Source organism: Panthera leo, chromosome C2, assembly GCF_018350215.1.
Source record: "Panthera leo isolate Ple1 chromosome C2, P.leo_Ple1_pat1.1, whole genome shotgun sequence".
Lineage (NCBI taxonomy): Eukaryota > Metazoa > Chordata > Mammalia > Carnivora > Felidae > Panthera > Panthera leo.
This window is the reverse complement of record NC_056687.1, coordinates 124,539,790-124,555,159: the sequence shown is the minus strand read 5'-3', so window position 1 is coordinate 124,555,159 and position 15,370 is coordinate 124,539,790. Positions and strand designations below refer to the sequence as shown.

Genomic DNA, 15,370 nt, shown 5'->3' with positions numbered 1-15,370 from the left:
TTGAGGCCACTAGAGATAAGGGCAAGAGTACAGGCTCTGTGGTCAGAAGACCTTGACTCTCAGTCTACTGGCTGGATGGGATTGGGTTTGTGCCTCCTTATGTCCCAAACAGGGCAGGTAAGACCTTCCGCACAGGTTGTTGGGAGGTGTACAGACTCATCATTGTGCCCATGTCTGGGGCCCAAAGTGCTCGGGGGCCCAGAGCTGCTTTTATCCCCAGGGGCCACACTGCGGCAGGCGGTTCTGGAGGAAGGTTGCACCACAATGAAGTCGCTGGCTCCTGGCCCTCAAAGTCCCCAGGCCTCCTAGGTTTGCCCACTGAACCTCCAGGCACCAGCCTGGGTCTGCTCTGAGGCATGGCATGCAGCAAGCCTTGGGGCAGAGAGGACAGCACAGGACACCGCAGAGGATGTGGTACATTTGTTTGTGTCTCTGAGCAGGAAAGTTCTGCTCTGGGTCAGCCCAGTGGTTCTCGTCTTCACCCTATTGCAGGAGCTGGCTTCTGGCCCTGTGGCTGGCCTTGGACATCAGGGCCTGAAATTTGGGCCTGAGTCCAGCCTGGGTTTTTGGCCAGAAGTCTGGCCTTCTACCATGCTGCAAACATACCTGGTCAGCCACGCGGATCTGCTGGAGGTTTTGGAGAGTTCATCTCAGTGATATCTCGGCATATAAAGGTTTCTCTCTCCCTTTTCAGCCTAGCTGAGTGTTATTTGTCCCTTGAGCCCTGGCTCAGTCATCACCTCTCATAGAAAGCCTTCTCTGGGCACCCATGCTTTCCCCCCATTGGGTTAGGTGTCCTTCCTCTGGGCTCCCACAGGCACTGGTACCTCTCTCTTCCACACCACTTACCCTTGGATGGCACTCTGAGTTTGCCCGGAGGTGGGTCTCTGCCACAGCACTTGGCACAGTAGGTCCTCTGGCGGCATTTACTGAATGAATCGACTATCACACTCGGGCCTCAGCGACCCTGTTCTCCAAAGCCCGTTTCCCATTGACTGAACCATACTTTATTTTAGGGTTCAAAGAACAGAGGAGACGGCCCAAATGGGACAAGTGCCCTGTTGTGAGCCCCCAGTCACAACCTGCATTAGAGAATTCCAGGTACCTGTGTGTGATTGCTAGCTGTTTAGGTTCCATTTCTGAGAAGGCAGATTTTTAAAGATTTGTATGTGAAAGTGGTATAAAGACAAATCTTCGGTCTTATGCAGGTGTTGTCTCAGCTCACGCTGAGGGCATTTCTGCCAGAGTGCTGTGCCAGTCAGGGCCCAGGAGAGGACATCTCTTGACAGAGTGGGGATAGGAGGGGCTGGCAGACAACCAGGATACACAGGTCTCAGCCAGTCGCCCCTAAGGCCTGTGGTAAATGGAAGGGAGAGGAAGAAGCAGGTTCAGGGTAAAACCCAGCCAGTCAAGATGAGCATCTCTCCCTCAACCCCCTCCTCAGCCAGTTCTTTTACTCCCTACCAAGGTGAGATACATGACGGCTCATAATCCACATGCCCCCATGGGGACTCCTGGGGGCCACAGGGACTTCATTCAGAGCAACAGGTGGAAGCAGGGACACAACAGCTCTCACCAAATGGCGGCACGGTACCTGGGGTGCCAGTCAAAACCCGCATCGGATTGGAAGCCCCAGTATGGCATGAAGGACTCTGCAGGAAGCTCCTCTTACGCTTGGGGTAGACAGTGAAGCTCTCAAAATGACAAGCAGATGGGTTCCCTGGTTGTGTCAAGTGGTTCCAGGTCATCATCAAGGTCCACCCACAAAAAAAAAAAAAAAAAAGGTCTTCAAAATTGATACCAATCATCAAAATGACATTGAGGTACCACCTCACTCCCCCTAGGATGGCTATAATCAAAAAGACAATAATAAGTGTTGGTGAGGATGTAGGGACATCGGTCCTCTCGTCATCCTTGGTCGGAGTCGGAATGTGGTGTAGCTGCTCTGGAGAACAGTTTGAGGGCCCCTCACAAAGTTCGACATAGCTAAGCATATGACCCACAATTCTACCCCTACTTCAGTTCTACTCAGTTCTACCCCCAGGTTTATCCCCCAAGAGAATGGACAACATACGTTCATACAAAGACTTGTACACGAACGCTCACAGGAGCTTCATTCACAATAGCCAAAAAGAACAACCAACCTTACTGTCCGTCACCGGAAATGGATAAACAAAACGCGGTGTCTACGTACAATGGAATATTTTCTGTCCAGAAGAAGAATGAGCTGCTGCGTGCCGCGTCATGGATGAACCTTGACAACATAGCGCTGAGTGAAAGCAGCCGTCACGAAAGACCACATGTGGTATGATTCCATTTCTATGAAATGTCCTGAATAGGCAAATCCATAGGGACAGAAAGTAGATTAGTGGTTTCTAGAGACTGGGGGGGATGGGGAATGGGGAGTGTCTGCCAATGGGTGAGGGGGTTTTTTTTTTGGGGGGGGGGAAGGATGAAAATGTTCTGGAATTAAATAATGGTGACGGTTTCACAACTTTGCGAATCTACTAAAAACCACGTCATTGTACACTTTTAAATTATATTCCATTTTTTAAAATAAGGAAAAAATGTCGTTGATGGCGAGGACTTAGCCGAACTGAAACAATAAAATGGAGCGCGAGTCCTGAGCCCGTCGCATCCATCCCAACGAACTTTGGGCCCAGGAATGGTGCACCATGAGGGCCTGCGGGAAGAGGCGCCGGGTGAGGATCTAGGAAGAGACACGTCCGGGGATTCGAAGCGAAGGCTGTGGAGGTGGCGGCCGGTATCGCTAAGAACTGCGGAGGCGTCCGGAGGCTCAGAAGTTGGCCCGGCCGGAGCGGAGACTTAGAGGTTGGGGCGCAGAGGCTCTTAAAGAGGCCCGGGCGAATTCCCATTCCGCGTCCACCTTAACGCCAGCCCCGCGGCGCCGCGGGTCTGACCGGGTAAGGGCGCGGGGGCGCGGGGGTGCGGGGAAGGCGGCGGCGCGCCCCCCTGCCCCCCGCCGAGCCTGCCGCGGGAGTCGGCGCTAGTGGCCCGGACTGCGCTAGCCGCGCGTCCCGGGGGCCCGGGTGCGCGCGGGGGCGGCGGGGTCGCGGCGCGGCCCCCCCCACCCCGCCCGCAGCGGCGCTCTATTTTTAGCAGGCGCTGTTGCAATATAAGGAATGCGCGGCGCGCCAGGCGCTCGGGGCGCGCGCGGGCTGCGCGGTCGCTTTAAGGAGGCGCCGGGGCGGGGACGGGCCGGAGCGGCCGGAGGGCCGGCGGGCCGGGAGCCGCCAGTCCGGCGGCAGTGGGGCCGGGCGGGCGCGGCGCTGCCTCCTCCGCCGCGCGAGCATGGAGGCGGCGGCCTGAGGGCCGGAGCCGAGCCTGGGCTGGAGCGCGCGGTGAGTGGTCGCAGCCGCCGGGGCGGGGAGGGGGCCCGGCGCTTTGTTCCGGGCGGGAGGTGTGGCTGCCCCCCCGGGCCCTGCGGCGCTCCCCACGCGCGGCGTGAGCCCTGGTACTGGCGGGGAGTGGCCTTTTGCTCCCACCGCAGGCTCCGGCATAACGCTGTGCGAGCGAGAAATCCGCCACAATAGAGACCCCAGTGGGGAGGGCCTGTCCGCCGCCCAGGGAGCCCCTTTCACGGAACCGCCCTAGGATTTCTGGTCTGCCTGGGTGAGGACCCGCGGGGAGGTGGGCGGCGGGGGTGGGGGGGGTACTCTTTCTCCCCCTTTAAAATGGCGTTAAGCAGGGATCCGCCAGGGGTGTTGTCAAATTTATCTCGATAATAAAAAGCAGCCTGCTGCACAAACAACCCTTCCCTGCGCCGCGGGGCTTGGGACTGTAGTCACAACTGAGGCCCGGCTCATTCATTGACCGGACCTGGCTGGGGTGCCCACTGTGTGGGGCATAGCGCCTGTTCCTGCTCTGCGGGGAAGGTAAGGGTAAAACATGAGCGACAGCGCAGTGTGCTCAATAACGGGATTAGGGAGGCGCAGGGGTTGTGGAATCAGACAGTGTGGAAGGCAGGGAAGGCCTCCTAGAAGAGGTGATGCCTGGTAGGAGCACGGGCACTGGACATCCAGTTCAACTCTGTGGCTGGAACTGAGGTCTATGCTGGCCGTGGAGAAAGCCGAGTCTGGAGAGAGAGAGACAAGGGCCGCCTCTTAGGTTGGCAGAGCTCTGGGATTCCCCTTCCTCCCCCCATGGGCTCCTGCTGGTACCTAACCTCGTGGGTTAAATGGTTCTTGCCTCTCCAAGACGCACACTCTGTCCTGGACCTGACCAGAGAGAATGAGTGACAAGGCTCAGGATTCTAGCCTCAAAAGAGTAATAAGGAAATCTGACTTAAAACCCTGAAGCCCCATTGCAATAGTAGCAGCCAGCAGGGCTCACACAGACCAGGCACTTGACCAGGGTGTGTTTTCTCATCGTTTGACAAGACTCTGCCTGAGGTTTTATTGTAATCCCCATATGCTCATGAGGAGCTGTGGCTAGAAAGTTATCAGTAACTTGCCCAGGATCCTATCTAGAGACCATGTGGCTGTTCAGGCCCCTCTTCTGAGGGTCTGGCTGTCCCCGGCTTTAGGGCTCCAGGTACAGCCTGTTGCCAAGTACAGGTTGAAGTGTGGGGTGGTGAGTTGTTGGTATTAATAACTGACACGTGTCAGGGGCTTTGCAGTGAGCACAGTACTTCACCGAGACAGTTTTTAAGAGTTTCTCCTGCTTCTCTTCCCAGGGAAGAAACTCCAGCTGGCTAACATTTTATAAATCTCCTAATTTCCTGTAAATTGCGTGTCCCTGCTGACTGGGGCTGAAAATGTTTGGGGCCATGTTTTTCAACCTTGAATCTGTTCTCGCTCCCAGCAGCCAGTGAGTTTCTCTGTCTGCGGTTTATGGTGTAGTTTTGTACTTTCTCTGCCAGGTCAAGAGGTATTAGGCTTTGATGTTCTGGGGTTTTCAAGGATGCCAGGTCTCCCAGCCTCTTTGAAGGCCAGTGGTGTTGGGTATGCCGGGTGCTGGAGCAGAAACTGCCCCCACCCCCACCCCTGGCCTCAACATTTCTTTCTGGAGAGGAGGGTCAGAGCTCCTTGCTGAACCCTGGTGAGGCTTCCAGGCTTGCCTGCTTTGCTTTGGGAAAAGGCACTTTGCATTTTCCACAACTCATACTTTCGCCTACAGAAGACATTTTTGTGGCAGGTATAACTTTTAGTCTATTATTAGCTCTAACCATAGGTATTTCACACTTTCAGTTGATCTGAGCTGCTCACAAAGTGACAAATCTCTGGGGCTGGTGCCCGAGTTTGATGATCACCTGGAACCAGGGAGGACTACCAGACTGTGATGAACCACACTAGCTCCTGGGGTGACTGGTCCTCATGTCAGTCAGATTTGCATGTTGACCAGCCTGCTGGATCAAGTGAGTTCTCAGGAAGTGTGACCTTCGTTTTATATTTTACGCTGCCTGTAATCAGTTCTGCCCATGAAACGTGTGCCCCGATGGAGTGTTCCTCCTGCAAGTGATTGAAAATATACCTGTTCGTGAGCGTTGTATAGTTTGTACAAATCATACGTATGTGAGCTGAATGGGAACACGTGCATGTGCAAAGCTGGAATATTCTCAAGCATCAACAGTGTGCGCTGAGTCCCAGAGGCTCTGTCCCTGCCAGGCTTGGGGCAGGCATCCAGCCATCTAAGATGGACAGCTACCTTTGTCTGGGATGGGGAAAAAGGGAGTAGCTGGGTGAGCTCCCTGTGCCCTGGGGCATCTGGCAAGTATCCATTGTCTAGGGGCTGAGCAGAGAATTCAAGTTCTGAGAGGAATTTTGTCCTTGCCAACCCTCCCAATCTTGGGTGTTGCCACTGGCCTTATGGTACTGGGTCGGTGGGGCTGCTTTCGGCTGCAAATAACAAAACCCAAGGAAAGTAATAGGCAGAGCTTAGATCTTCCACAGATTCTTGTGAAGTCACTATACACAGAGATGGACTATTAGTGCCACTTTCAGCAAACTTTTGAATGGGAAAGGCAGCCAAGAAGGCTGAGGGTCTGGTGTCCAGAGCAATGGTTTTTGCCTTTTTGGGTCACAGCCTCTTTAATATGCCAGTGAGAAACCCAGAGAAAAGTTGCTTGGGTGTACAGAGTTGGGCATACAATTCAGGGGATTCATGGATCTCCAACAAGCCCTGGATTCCAGGTTAGATCCCCTGGTCTAAGCCACATTGTCTCACTATTGTTTACTGAGGATCTACACTGCGGCTCTGCCCTCCCAGCCAGGCTATCCGGCTGTGACAGTAGATTCCGGGGTCAAGAGTGAAAATGAGCAGGCAAGTTTTTAGTGCATGCTTCAGACAACAGAGCTGATGTTGAGGTTGAGGTGACAGTGTGTTGCACCCCTTCGCGCCTGACATGCATTCCTTGGTGCTCATCTCCAGTCTTCTAGGTGGTGTTCCTGCTGCGTATGATGAGGTTGGTCTTGCCTGCTCCCAGAGACTGCACCCCCTGCCCCCACCACTGCGCCCCTAGGGCCTTTTAGCAGGTTGGCGTGATCCAAGACAGCTCCATGCAGCCATCCCTCTTGCAGGGTTCATGAAGTAGCAATGTGTGTTTAACTCTTTAATGTCCCACTCATTGACCTTTAGGTGTTTTTGGTAGCTTTATCAGGTGGGGACTACTGAGGGCCACGTGGCCAAATGACAGTGTGGGTCATTGCTGGTTGCTGAAGTGACGTTCTCTGTCTCAGAGGGGCCTATTTTCATCTCCAGAGCTTGGCATCTGGCCACCTAGATGGATAAAACACATCACAGATGATTGACATCTGGGCTGTGAAGCTAACGGGCGAGATTTGGGAGAGCACCAGGGATGGATCTGGCTGTGCCCTAATGTGCTGGTAGAATGAGGAGGGGATGATGGAGAGTTGGGGACTCTGTGCCCCGGCTCTTGTCCTCTCTGTCTAGAGGGCCTTGGGCACATCCCATGCTACAAGGACCCAGGCCCCATCTGTGACTTTGCTGCCTGCCCTCAGGGTTGTCATGGGATTAGATGAAATACACGCATGAGAACATGCTTGGGAGACCAGAAAGGCCCATAAGGATTAAGAGCATCCTGTGCTGCAAGGACCCAGGCCCCATCTGTGACTTTGCTGCCTGCCCTCAGGGTTGTAACCGCAGATAACAGAATCATAGACACAGCAGGGGCCCCCGGAGCATGGTTAGTCTAGATTCAGATCCCATACAGCACATTTCTCAGAGTGGTCAGGGAGAGAACTTTAGGTGGGACACATACAGCATCATTTCATTTTAATACACATGTTTATATGTATTATAAAACCCAGGCATGTGGTGCATGGGTGGCTCAGTGGATTAAGCATCTGACTCTTGATTTTGGTCACAATGTCACAGTTTGTGAGATCAAGCCCTGTGTCAGTTTGTGAGATCGAGCCCTGCATCGGGCTCTGGACTGATAGTGCAGAGCCTGCTTGGGATTCTGTCTCTCCCTCTCTCTGCCCCTCTCCGGCTCACTTGCTCTCTGTTTCAAAATAAATAAATAAAAACTTAAAAAAAACCCAAACATCACATCATACCCATTTTTTAAATGGATATTTTGTTCAAATTAAAGCTAGAGAGAGATTTTAAGTTAAAAAGTATGGGGAGGGGGGGTGCCTGGCTGGCTCAGTCAGAAGAGTGTGCGACTCTTGATCTCAGGGTCTTGAGTTCAAGCCCCATGATGGGTGTAGAGATTACAAAAAAAAACCAAAACAAAACAAAACAAAAAAAAACTTAAAAAAAAAAAAAGAAGTATGGTGATTTTAAGGTAAAGATTAAGCCAGTAATAATTCACTAGTAAATAAATGTGGCCCAAATGGGAAAGTGTCCCCTTGAATAAAGGCTGGGAAATGTTCAACAGGGAAGTCCCTTCTTACAGCCTGTGAAGGGTGAGGTGGGTCTTTGGCTTCAGCTGGACCCCTCCAGAGATAGGGAGCTTGCTGCCCCCAAATCCATCCACTTTTCCACTTGGGAATCTCTTGTCCTTGCAAAGTTCTCTCCTTTCTCCCCTTAACCTGCCCCCACTGGCTCTGTACCACATGAATCTCTGACAATCCTGCCTTTTTTCCAGCACCAGCTCCACTTTCTTCAACTGCTCCTTGACTGGCATGGTTTAAAGACCATCAGTCTCTCTCCATTCCCTCCCCTCCCCCTTCCTTTCCTCCTTCCTCCTTCCCTCCCTTCAGCAAAGACTTGTGGGCTGGCCCTGGGCTAGACACTCTTTTTAAATTTTTTTTTTTAACGTTTTTTTTTAATTTATTTTTGAGACAGGGAGAGACAGAGCATGAACAGGGGAGGGTCAGAGAGAGGGAGACACAGAATCCGAAACAGGCTCCAGGCTCTGAGCTGTCCGCATAGAGACCGACACGGGGCTCGAACTCACGGACCCCGAGATCATGACCTGAGCCGAAGTCGGCCGCCTAACCAACTGAGCCACCCAGGCACCTAGACACTCTTATACTAGCCACGTCTACGCCTCACAGCAATTGCTGTTGGCTTTTTACATATGTGGAAACTGAGACTCAGGGTGGTTTGATAGGCCACCTCCAGTCAAGGCCTGAGGAAAGCAGAGTCCAGGGATCTAACCAAGGTCCATCTGGTCCCCAAGCATATGGTCCTTCTGTTAATTACCCTGTGCTGCTCCCAGAACTAGATAGACCAAAAATGACATGTCTTTTGTTTCCTGGTGCTCATGGGGCATGTCCCTCGGGGGTCTGACCATACATGGTCAGTGCTGCGGTAGAGCAAAGGTCCCATGCGTGAGGAGAGGGGGCAGAGCAGCCTATGCATGAGGATGTTATGAGGCAGCTGGAACCACAGAGGCACAGAAGCAGCTGGTTGGTGAAGGGAGGCAGAGAGAGCCTGGGCGGCCGTGGTTTTCCCTGACTCCCATTAGTCTTATTGTCAGCTGCGAACCCCTAAGTCATCTGTGCACTTGATTTATTTTTTAATTTTGAAAAATAAAAAAATTAAAATGTAAAGGATCACACGACAGACACCACGTGCCGGTACCCAACATGAAGACATGCAACCATCTACTGTGCACTGACTCCATCCTTTGCATGGGAAGGCAGGACTGCAGCTGTTTCCCTGGTCACTAGGCCTGGCTGGTTTGGGCCTGTCCTCAGCCTGAAGCAGACTTTGGAGCCTGGCTCCTGAGTTTCTGCATACTGGCTCTTTCAGCTTCCTGTACCCGTCTAATTCAGCAGGTGCCCCCTGGGCCTCCATCCAGGTGGCTGATAGCTGGGGAGAAACCACCAGGGAGCAGGGCGAATGGGTGCTCCTGGATTTATCCCTTGCAAAAAAGTTGACCTCTCAGAAGCACTTACCTTGACCACTGTGGGTTCAGGCCAGGCTGCAGAGCACAGTTTGGTCCCGCCTGCCCAAAGCAAATGCCGTTTAAATGGTAGACATATATATTTGGAATAGAGAGAGAAGAAACATAATTTTCTTTTTATAATTAGATGGCAGTGATTTGCTAAGCAGCTCTTCTTACACAAACCCTAGCAAAATTCATTTTCTATTCTCAAGTGTAGAATTACTTTAAAGTGCAGCGTGGTACCTTTCCAATCCCTGGCTTCGCCCCTGCAGCTGCCACAGAAGGAGGGCGCCAGTGCCCGGGCCTGGGCCCTGCTCTGCTGGCTGAGTGAATAGGGAAGGGTGGCTCTCCCTGATGTGATGATGACCAGACAGCCCCTCACCAAGCTGTTTCTGCCATCCACCCCTGCGTGACTCGCATGCTGGATCCTGAACCTGCGTCACCCTTCGAAGCTTGAGCTTTGGGTGACAACAGTTAGCAGAGTCACACTTTGGAAAGCTTTGCAGAAGAGATTCAAAAACTTCCAGAAAAACCTTCCACACCCAGGCGGATCCCATTTGCAGGGAGTCATGATGGGAGATGAAGATTTGAACTAGTTTCATGAGAGAACATGGGGACCTGAGGTGGCCCCCAAATCCTCTTTATTAAGTGGTAAGAATGGATTGAAATGTTCTCTGTCCCTGAGTGGCCAATAAAGAACAACACTGCCTGCATTGCTTTCCCTCACTTTGAGGGAGATGCCACAGGAGCCAGCCGGGAGCTCCAGGACCTCAGAGGGACCTGCTCCTTGGGGTTTGTCTTCTGATGAAAGCAGCCGGGGACTGCACCAGTGAAGGCAGTTAAACATGGTCTAAAACCAGTTCCTATTTGGTTATACAGAAGTACACATACATGTTATGTTCATAAGCCCATGCCTCTCTCTTTTTTTTTTTAACCTGATGACTTGGATTATGTCTAATTAATTCTTTCCCTTATTTCTGAACATCTCTACTCTGGCTCTGGCCTTCACATCGCTCACTTAAATTACTGCAATATCATTCTGTTTCTCTGTTCTAATTTTGCCCCCTGTAAATCCATCTTAAATTTTTTTTAATGTTTATTTATCTTTGAGAGAGACAGAGACAGAATACGAGTGGGTTAGGGGCAGAGAGAGAGGGAGACAGAATCCAAAGCAGGCTTCAGGCTCTGAGCTGTCAGCACAGAGCCTGACACGGGGCTCGAACTCACGAGCTGTGAGATCATGACCTGAGCCGAAGTCGGACGCTCAACCGACTGAGCCACCCAGGCGCCCCTCCTATAAATCCATCTTAAAATGCAGAACGAAATATCAGAATCAAATCTGAGCATTTTACTCCCTTGCTCACAGACCCTTAATGAGAAAGGAGAAGGGGCTGGTCTACCAGATACTAAAATACTACAAAACTAGGGTAAAGTGGTATGGCCCTGGAACAGGAGTAGATAGGTCAATGAAACAGAATAGAGTGCCTTCCCTGAAGTCCTATCACCTCTCCCCCAACCCCCCCACTCCTGAAAAAAAAAAAACACCTTTTTATTTGAAATGCAACCCACTTTCAAAAGAAAAGTTCTGGTTTCTTAAGTATCTGCTATATATATTTGGTATAGGCTGGCCCTGCTATACCAAATACCCACACTGTACCCAAGTCCCCAAACAGTGAAAATGTCTGTGGGCATGTGGAGCCGCGTGGAGGTTTCCAGAGGGTTGGTGGGTGGAGTTGGGGGAGGCCCACCCACCCCATTGGAACTAATCATTCTCAGGGGGTCAAGGGAAAAGTTCTTGCCTCCCCAAAGCATTATGTATTCATTTCAAAAGCAAAATTAATTTTAATTCCATTTAGGTTTCTTTTTTTACCCTTTACAAAATTGCATCATACCTTCTTGAAAATTCCCCTTCTTAGATAACCCACACATTCACCCCTTTCTATCTGAATTCCGCTGGAAATGTAGGGCCCACGGAGGAGATAGAGGCGAGCCCATCTTTCTTGGCAAGGACCATTCTCTCACAAGTCGGCTCAGCTGCCCAAAATAGCCTCTATCGTGTTCTTCTTTCAATGCTGGCTTTATTGTAACTAGAGATGATGGAAAAGGGTGGAGCCACTGTCCCAAAGCCTTGGGGGCATATATGAAAAAATAACTGTATGAGATCTGTCTTCTCAGCCATCCCTCCACACCCACATTCCTCAGGTTGAGGTTCTTTGGGCAGAGGAGCTGGGAAGGCCTGGTGCTCCTCACACCCAGCCCTTCTCCAGGAAGCCAGGCCCCAGGTGCCCTCTGGCCTCCCAGGGAGCTAAGGTCAGCTGGCATCAGAACCTTCCCGTCCACCCCCACTCACTGACCCCCGACCCCGCCCGCCCGCAGTGGACAGCGGCCTGAGTCCACTTATCTGGGACTGGGTGGGTGTTTCCTGCATGTTTGAGATTTTACAGAGGAAATCAAAATAAAGAAACAAAGCCTTTGTTTTACTTCTGGACTCAAACTGGGGATGGCTGGAGGGATGGAAAGGGGGAGCAAGAGTAGGTCACTTGGCAGTCCAACAAAATAACCATTCTAATAAAGCATTTAACAGGGACTTTTTTCTATTTAGGGTTGGTGTGAGTGAATAGGAAAGACAGGGTGGAGGGCTGGGAGAGCCTCTTTGTGTGGAAGGAGAGGGCCCCAGGCAGGGTCTCTGGCAAGGGTCTGGGACCCCCAGCAGGGCTGCAGAATTGGCAGCCAGAGGGGCCACAGATAGTCTCAGTCTCCTTTCCCACCTCAGAAGACCCACAGGAGAGCAGGAAGGGACAGGGACTGCAGGGCCAGAGGACCCTGGCTCCAATTTCTGCCCCACTACCTATTGTCATGTGACCTAGGGTGGTTCCCCGCCCCCCCCCCCCCCATCAGTGTGAGCCTCCCTTGCCTGGTCTCTAACAGGTAACAATGAAGATGTCCCAGCCACCCCATCCCGTTCTTCCTGATCTAGCTATGCTGGATCAGGCCTTCATCCCACATGTGTGGAAATGGGGAGGTGCTCTCCCCAGTATTTCTTCATTCTCCCCAAAGCATTTTCTCCTTGTAGAAATTCTCTGAGTGTATCATTTATTTTTCTTTAAAAATTACCCAGGTGTTGATGAAAACTCTCCCTATCTGCAGTATTTCTGAGGATTTCAGAGTGGGGACCATGTCCGCTGGCCATCTGGTCTCCCTGGTCATCTGCCCCACTTTGCCCCACGCATGTATACAATCAGCTTGGCTTCCTCATTCCCTAAGCCCCACTAAGCCACAGCCAGTGTGTGTAACAGGCTTTCACCAAGGCCTCGGAAGAAAGGGGGTTACCCATTGTTCAGAACAGGGCAGGAGTTAAAACTGAGTAGTAGACATCCTCCTCTTGCCTACTCACCCTTAAAGGATTTCTCCCTGCCTGCCTGTCTCCTCAAGCCTAGTTTACTGCCATTTTCCAGGGACCAATTTTCCTGGACGCTTTCCCCAGAACTTCTGAGAACTCCAAATTTCCATTACTTTTGGTTGCAAAGCAGTAATGACATCTGTCCTGGACTAGGCTGCAAGCCTACACTTTGGCCTCAGAAAAGAGCCACCAAAGAGCCTGTCTAAGCCAGAGTTCTGCACCCTAGCCTTACACCATTAGCTAGGTGTAAGCTAGCACCTTCAGTATGAAACACTTCAAATTCTTAAATTAGGGCTTCTTTCCCAATGACCAGAGCGAACCCAAGTGTGAATTTTTTTTCCTTCCTGTTACAGCATCTTGCAGAATCGCCGTGAGGATTAGAGCTGATGTAAATCAACAGATATTTAGTGAGCACCTACTCTGTATCAGGCATGTGCTGGGCACCCAAGGGACGGTGGAGAATAGAACAGAGGACAGGCCCTGTGCTCATGGAACTGACACATTACATAAGTAAGGAATGCAAAGGGCTGTCAAGGACAGCTGAGTGTCCAGAAGAGCGTAACAGTAATATCTCACCTAGTCTGGGGTGTGGTAAGGCGTGCTCAGGGGAGTAGATGTAGAGTGCTGAGGATGTTGTCAGGACTTAATAAACAGGCATTATAATGCTCCATCCTGGCCACAGGACTCAGCCTGATTGCACCTGCAGCTGGTTGCTGCTACTACCAACAATAGTTTTGCATAGAGGGGTTTATAATGTTTTCCAAGGTTACATGGCCAGTACGTGACACACCCAGGATTCAGCACTGGACGTGTCGGACCTATTTCCATGCTCCTAACTTCTGCTCTGTCTTCGGCCGTTATGCCCCTGGGAAGGTCCCCTGATGGTCCCCTGAGATGGGCTGTAGGGCGGGGCGTAGCTCTGAAGCTTCCCTCTTTCTCTGCATCCCTGAAACAAGTCAGCATGGGTTGTGGATGCTGGTCATTCCTCCATCATCAGAAATAAAACGTGCTTCCTTGTTAAATCCTGGGATGGCCAAGCAGCAGGAGTAGTAATACCTCAGTTCATCTCAGGGGCTGGCATCTCTTTGTCAAGTGAGGAAACTGAGGCACAAACAGATTGAGCAGTGGCCTAGGGCCACATACCTAGCAGAGGGGCAAATGCTTTGATGCAGGACTTTTGATAACAGTGCTGTATGTGGAAAAAACAGGTGGGAGGCCGGTGGTGGCTCCTGGGTGGGTCGCACCCCTTGGGAATGGAGCCGGTCTGCCAGCTGTGCTCACTGCCCCCTCCCCCACCCAGGCACAGCTGTCTGGCCTGGCTAGGCTGGTGAGGAATGGGAGGGAGAAATAGGTGGGAGAAATGCAGCAATGTTTTGCACTTGGAGAGTGAGATGTGAAAAGTTGCCTCCTGCCTTTCCAGCGGGGTGGGCTTAAAATCGGGACTTTGAGAGTGTCCCTGAAAAGTTACCACCCCACTTCCAGCCCTGGTGCACCCCTCCAGAGCCAGGCTGCTGGGTCCTATTCCTTCCTCGCTTCATAGGCCTTTGCAAGGAAACCCCCACAACCTCCCCAGCTGCTCATTGTCATGCCCACCTCGTTTTCAGGAAGTTTCCCTTTTATTTTGCTCCAGCCCAGATCTCTACAGTCTGGTTACTCTTTTAAAATGGAGATTGGATTGCTTCTTCCCACCTCAGGCAAGAGCCTGGACCATGTTTCTTTCTCATTTGAGCTTCAACATAAAAATTTTAACATTTTTCATGAATGGTGCTTGACATCGTGAATATAAATGATAGAAACAAATCAAAGCAACGGTCGTTTCTGAATATGTCTTTCTGCCCTTTACCTCCCTGGGTTCTGAACACTCTTCGGGTGGGCTGTGTGCCCTCCCCCTAATGACTGTGCCCCTGCAAAGTCTCTAGGCTGAGTAACCCCTGCTGCTGTTACTCCTCAGTGTCATTTCCACATCCTTTTTTTATCATGCCTCTTTGTGGCCAAAGCCAGGCCGGGGCAGTGCAAAGAGTTGTCGGCTCCCACTCAATTGGGCATGCTGAGGCATGCTTGAGGTGGCCAGGGCTGGGGGCAGGTGCCCCTGTGGGCCGGAGCCACCCAAGGGTGATTCGTTTGCCTTATACAATGTATAAAACTTTTTAACAGGTAGCTAACGTCAAAAACTCAGTCTCATGTAAAATTCAGATTCCTGGCTACTCTTAAACAATTTAGGCTATCTGGCAACCCCTTTACAGATAGGTTCATGTTGGAGCAGTCGGTGGAGGGTAACAGCAGTCTCCAATTTGCTGCAGGCTCCACTGCTCCCTGCTGCCTGCACTCACCTGCCTCTCTCATTTATCGACCTGGCCTCTGTGAACATATGAGGCTGGGATGTTCAGTTGTCTCCCACATGCCTCTTTCTGCTACTGCAAGGGAAAGCAGTTCAGATAGTGGGTCAGCCAGGATTGGAGGGCTGAAGTTCAGCCATAGTCAGTCCTGGCAAAAGTGTCCATCTCCTAGCAGAGGGGCTGCTGACACAGAGCAATGACTGTCCCTGGCCTCGAGGCCTTCCCTGTGCTGTCTGGCACCACCCTTGCCCTTCTGCTGGGCCACTTACTTCCTAGTGTGCTAGTGTGAGGCCACGGTTCCATGAGACAGGCAGC

At 51.6% G+C, this 15,370-nt stretch overlaps 1 protein-coding gene and 1 long non-coding RNA gene across 4 annotated transcripts in view; one reads left to right on the top strand and one right to left on the bottom strand.

Moving 5' to 3' along the window:
- Positions 1-992: 992 nt before the first annotated feature.
- Positions 993-2,155, bottom strand: LOC122229384. Its single transcript, XR_006206972.1, has 3 exons — positions 2,075-2,155; positions 1,595-1,720; positions 993-1,354 (listed from the first exon to the last, which is right to left on the bottom strand). It is a non-coding gene; the product is annotated as an uncharacterized LOC122229384 (long non-coding RNA).
- Positions 2,156-2,226: 71 nt separating this feature from the next.
- The window catches only part of MRAS (muscle RAS oncogene homolog), a 55,999-nt gene continuing 42,855 nt past the window's right edge, over positions 2,227-15,370 (top strand). The window contains exons 1-2 of one of the 3 annotated variants that reach the window (XM_042954407.1): positions 2,227-2,305; positions 2,562-2,924. The gene's annotated coding sequence lies outside the window, so the exon portion shown is untranslated. Of the gene's footprint in view, positions 2,306-2,561; positions 2,925-3,260; positions 3,363-5,210; positions 5,378-15,370 lie in introns of those variants that run through there. The other 2 variants (XM_042954408.1, XM_042954406.1) reach the window with 2 other exon arrangements.